The 6000-nt window shown below is 36.3% G+C and overlaps 1 protein-coding gene across 1 annotated transcript in view; it reads left to right on the top strand.

The window, feature by feature from the left end:
- Positions 1-412: 412 nt before the first annotated feature.
- Positions 413-6000, top strand: part of LOC145989215 (uncharacterized) — a 159572-nt gene continuing 153984 nt past the window's right edge. The window contains exon 1 of the mRNA XM_083124521.1: positions 413-654. The gene's annotated coding sequence lies outside the window, so the exon portion shown is untranslated. The remainder of the gene's footprint in view (positions 655-6000) is intronic.

The following is a 6000-nucleotide window of genomic DNA, read 5'->3' as shown; positions in this document are numbered from 1 at the left end:
GACCTATTTATTATCCAAGAGCAGATAAAGAGAGAAGGATAGATAGAAAGAGGAAGAAAAGAATGAAACAATAACAGGGAGGGACAGAAAGAGGAAGAAAGTCTAACCACTGTCGAATAATTGAACCATCCAATCTATGCTGCAGTATTGTTTCCTTGTAGTATATCTCGATGTTTGTAAAATGCCAAACAGGACGTTCATCCACCACAAACAATTCTTTCGGAACTTCAGAACTGTGGAACGAAGTTACCCCAGGTGCGCCAAAGAATATCTTCGCAATGTCAGCGCCGTCGCAGAAATCCCTTTTTTATCAACTCTCCGTTCGAAGACCAGAACGCTCTCGGCTTTCGACCGGTCGCCACACGAGGGGGCAAAACTACGCGAGCTTCACGGCAGCAACAAGTTAACCACATCACGTGACTCCGGAAAGCGAACGTTGCACACGAGTCCTTCGACAGTGGTGTGCAAGGGCAGTTGAAGTTACCGTCTTTTATTTGGAAACAAGACGTATGTCCTTTCTGACAGTGGCTTCTTTGCATCATGTCATGTGAGTGCTTTGTGAATGTGCGCGAGTGATATATTACGTGCGTGAAAAGTATGTAAGACATTGAAGACAGATTTGGCGCCAATATATGATGTAACAAGTCCCATACGGTAAGTCAAGCCTTTCTTTTGCTCAACCAGTGTTTGAATTGAAGGGGAAGCCTACATTTTATCTACATCTTTAATTTAGTTCCTAACCAGGGAAATCATTTACCACCTTATTGCCATTTTCCTTGCTGTTTGTCCTACATAATCCTTTGAACATGAACAACTTATATTATATATTCCTGTGGTTTCCACATCTGGTAGAGAGTTTCTCATTTTGAATTCATTAAATGTACATTCCAAACTTCTTGGTGATGTAATAACCGTAAACTACAGGAAAATAATTCTACAAAGCAAGCAATGCGTACATACAAGAAAATCTCGAATGACGATTCCTAGTGTAATAGAACTCCTTGACATTTTGTTACAGAGATTCTTAACTTTAGCCCGACCCTGTGGCCGAGTGGTTAGCACATCGCGCTGCGACGCCAAGGGTCCCGGGTTCGAATCCCGGTCGGGCTTGGTTGTTTGTGAATGTCCATTCATCAATTTCATCATTTCATCACTCATCCCCATCTTCGCAAATTAGCCAAGAGGCACAAAACGCGAAGTAAAATAAACTAAATCAAATAAAAAAAATAAAAAATATATTTATTCCATAATTTTTGTTAGTATTGATGAAAAATTCGAAGTAAAAATTTGTCTTTTAATTCAATATAATTTTACACTACTACAAAAAAATCCTAATTGCCGACTTTGTAACCAACTTTTACACTAAATTGAGGGTTTACAAAGAAATTAACTAAATAAAATTTTCTTCACGTCCAGTTTATACTTGAAAGTATTGGTACTCTATTGAATTAGTATTATTGTTACTTTGCAATACACATTCTTATAAAGGTTTTACTGTCAAATTACTCTTCCTATAAAAAATATAATTCTGATAGAAGTAAAAGTTCACTGGAATGAGCGCAGAGGTCACTGTGTGTATATATAATTATAATATAATGTTTAATTATTGTGTAACAATTGAAAGTAAAAGTAAAGCGCTTCATACGTTTGTGTATAATGATAACACTGGACGTTAATTAAAAAAGTATAATTTACTCTGAGCCACGAAATGAAAATATATCGACCAAGGTTGTTTGATTTAAATCATGAGATTTTTTTTTAAAAAAAAAGATTTAAATCGCTTAAATAAATACTTAGTAATTTGTAGCTATCAGATTCACTTTTGATGAAAGTATATTAATCCCCTAATCATTCAATGGTGTTTATTGGACTCTTAGATACTCTTAACATTTTCAAAGGAAAAATATTTGGGGGGGGGGGTAAAGCTCATGTGAAGGAAAGGAAAATGTAATATGTAAATTGTAAACACACTACATTTCTTTTGCTATAAAATCAATAATTTTCATACGACAAAATAGCAAATATTTTGTGTAGAATAATATACAAAATACTGATCATGTTAAACTATACATAGTGTCATTATCATGCTCTAAATAAACATGCCAGCTGATAATATTTTGCACACTATCATTAAAAATGGCCAAAATTCAGCTTGGATGACTAAAAAATATGTTAAGTTACAATTATATTGTGCACCTGTAAGAAAAGTTACTGAAGTTATTATATAGTTTCATTAACACACACAACAAACTTTTTCAGAGTAACTTCAAATGTACATTTACAGAAACTGAAATGATAGGTTGATTAGAAAACACCTTTCACATGGAAAAAACAAACTATATATGTACTGTGCCGAAAAACATACAGACAAATTTATACTTGTTTACTAAAAAATAAAACACAAACTGCGAATTTAAATAAAATAAATCATCAAAAATAATTTCTTAAAATAAAAATCATGATTTTTTATCCACCTTGATACCAACACATATGTTTGAGATCGGAATTCCTTTGTACCTCCACACAGAAAAAACAAATGTGTATACGTCCTCGACTCAGGTAAAAATCTCAAAATGTGAATATAGGAAGCTTCTCTACATTAGCACAATGGTGTTGAAATTGGTATGTGTGAATTAATCCAGAATTTTTGTACTGGAGAGTTGTAAAAATAAATTTTGGACCAAAATAGTAACAAATCTGGCGTTCTTGTACAATTTTAGATAGGTATTGAAAAGCTTCTGGAGGAAGGGGGTCGGGTGGGTTATACTAAAGAAACGACATAGTATGTACGAACAGTAGTTTTTTGTTGTTTTCATATGAAATATAACAATTTATATCCCTTTGAAACTTGTGTATTCAAAAGAAGAAAAATAACCACGTACTTAATCTCTTCTTTACAGAAAGCGGACTGTTCGTCGAATTTTATTCACACCCTCAAATCTGTTTTTAAGTTCAGTAATAACTACAGTCAAATTAAGCATTACTATTGTTCTAAAATAAGTCTTTCATCCAGACATATTTAATCGAAAAGATGTTTTACGTGTCGAATTCTTTTACTTTCAAATTTTGGTTCAATTCCCCATGTTTTAGCGAGCGATTTAGCCGACGACAATGCTTTCTGAAAATCATATTTTCTGATTACAGAACTTGAGATGCCAAATGTTGCAGCACTATTCAAAATTTTCTATTTTTTTGAAATGATAAAGCGTGGAATATTTTATCATCCTTTTTAGATTCTAATATCGAGTTCTGAGTATTTGTTTTAGGTCCACTTTATACACAGATAGGCTAATCGGAACTGCACCAACGGTTTGCAGTGAAGTCCGAGCAGCTATGTGCCTCCACCGGGGATCGTGATCCCTTGATTAAGATTATTATATTCTTTAAAATGCCTTCATACCTGGATATAAGTATAACGTAATGATCTGATTGGCTGAAATCTAGAACAACACCGGAATCAGCAAAGTTTCTTGAAACCAAAAGTTGCCTTCTTGATGACGGTAACGTTTTCGTCTTGTGATCAAGATACAGTTTCGTAAAACTCTTAAATACCGCACATACAAGCTGCACTATCTTAACTTTGGTCTCGGAATTTACTCAACGAAAGCTCTTCTTCTATCGGGTTGACGATTTCTTTTTCCAATCCTTATGTGCTTTTATCTAGAATTTCTTAGAAACCTAGAAAGGTAGAAAATAGATGTATATAAGACTGTCTTGATCAGTTCCAAAGGGGCCCCCAAAACTGGTAATTTCATATAGACCCAGTAGCAGTGGCGCCACTTTTGCCCCCGAACTATGCTAAACCTTATCTACAGAGGAGAATATACTGTCTTTGCCCCTCCAGTTTTGGCACCTTGCCCCCGGTTTTGGAACTCATTCGCCGCCACTGCCCACTGCCACTAATTGCGCTCAATTTTTTCTTTGCATTCTCTGGCAGTCTGGAAAATTAAATTGGTGCAGGATTCTATTTTATGACACTCGTAAAATATTTGTTCGTTGGAATATAACGATGTCATCACTTTTCATAATATTCATGGCCCCCCTCCGCAAAAACCGCCAATGGTACTGTCCTTCTGCCTTTGATATGGATCGGAAATCAGATGCCGCATTCACTTTGAATGGGGCCTACGAGAGTTACGAACTGCCAAATGTTTGAAGGTGACAGATCCGGCAAGTAAAGTGGCTAAGCGCTAGTGGGACATTTCTCTGTCAGAAACTTGAAGTTGCAGCTCTGTGAAATTGCGCCACAAGTACACAGTCGCGCTTACCACATCTAGTCTCGTACGAATACACCAGTGACAATTAGGGAACCTTTTGATAATATCTCGGTACTCTGTTTTGAAATTTCAATCAAAATTCTTGAATTACTTCTATCTCTTGGTTCGAGGGTGAATTATTTATTATAAAAAATTACATGCGCAGTGTCTAGTTAGGACTCTTACCCAGAACCTTTAGATATGAGATCCTCCGTGCCGGAGTGGTTATGACAGCACGCTACGGCACCAGGGATCCAGTGTTCAAAACCCTGGCATGGGTGATTTTTGTGTCCCTTCATCAATTTCATCATATCGTCACTCATTATCATCTTCGCGATTAGCCAAAAGTAGCAGAAAAGCGAAGGCAAATAACCCAAAGCAATCAATCAAAGCAAGTTTAAGGGGTCTCCCCGATAGCGTATTTGCCTTGTAATCAAGGGGTCCCGGGTTCGATACCCGGTGGAGGCACAAGTGGTTCGGATCCCACTTTAAACTGTAGGTCCAGTCCCGATTAGCCTTATTGTGTATAAAGTGGACTTAAAACAACAAATCAACCAACCAAAGCAAGTTTAACGCTAAACCCATTCGAGCACTGGGATTTTGAGCACACGTATTTAACGCAATTTAAAATGTAAGTAGGCATTTCTTTCTTTTGCCGCTTGAACTTCAGTAGTTTATTGAAGAAGCGGAATAATAATAACTTTTTTTATATATATCTGAAACCAATTCCAAAATCTCATACTTGGAACTTGGTATTACCGTTTGACTACAAATTTGTCCATTGTCCATCAAAATGGCCATTCACTTTTTTTTGCGCAATGCGAGGTTCAAGAATTGAAAGAAAACAGAACGAAGCTGTTGAAAAACTTACCACTAACATCAGGGCAATTCTATTTCTTAAAAAAAGGAAAGATGTAGGATATGAGAGAAAAATGAAAGGAAATATCGATGGAACACTTGCTTAGTAATATTTATGCATCCGACTGTACAGGGTCTACTAATTTTGCAATACTGTGATTTTTACGTGTAGAGTAATATTAATACACTTATTTTTCATGATATTATAACACGGTTAAGTTACATGTGAACTTCTTACAGAAGAATATGAATTGCGCAAATAACTTAAACGCAATCCAGTAATGTAAGTTGGATTGTATCTTTGGCAAATATGCTGCATAAAGAAACGAAATACAGCAGTACTGAGTGAGGCGAGTGAACAAGGGGAAATTATGTGTAAACAATGTCGCTATTCGACTTCAGAAACCACAGAATTTTCAGTTTCTGTCTTTCATGATTGCAATTAATGCTGTACAATGAACCGTGAAAGCATTCTGTTCATATTCTATTGCCTCGTTCCACAAGTTGAATCGAAACCATTTCGAGAACATTCTGCCATTGTACTCTTAAGCTTAAGATGTAAAGTAATGCAAGCCGTGACCCCTTTGAAACCACAAGCATCGCGCTTCCAGCTTAATGGAGAATCCTTAACACTTTCCTAGGATCGTAATTTCATTTAGCAGGATCGCTTAACTCTCCTTATTATGTGAAATTAGACATCCCCTTGCACGCCATCTGCCAGCGAGACTTAACATTTTCTCGAGAGAATTCGACTCTCCATCGATTTCCAATACGACCCTCCAGATGTCTCTTAATTCGCCTTACATGCAAAGCAAGCTTCGTTACGCAACCAAATCGAACGAAGAAATTGAAGATTTGCAAAACAAACTACCTTTAGTTGTGTTTC

Source organism: Lepisma saccharinum, chromosome 6 (genome assembly GCF_977018435.1).
Source record: "Lepisma saccharinum chromosome 6, izLepSacc3.1, whole genome shotgun sequence".
NCBI lineage: Eukaryota > Metazoa > Arthropoda > Insecta > Zygentoma > Lepismatidae > Lepisma > Lepisma saccharinum.
This window is presented reverse-complemented; position numbering and strand designations above follow the sequence as displayed.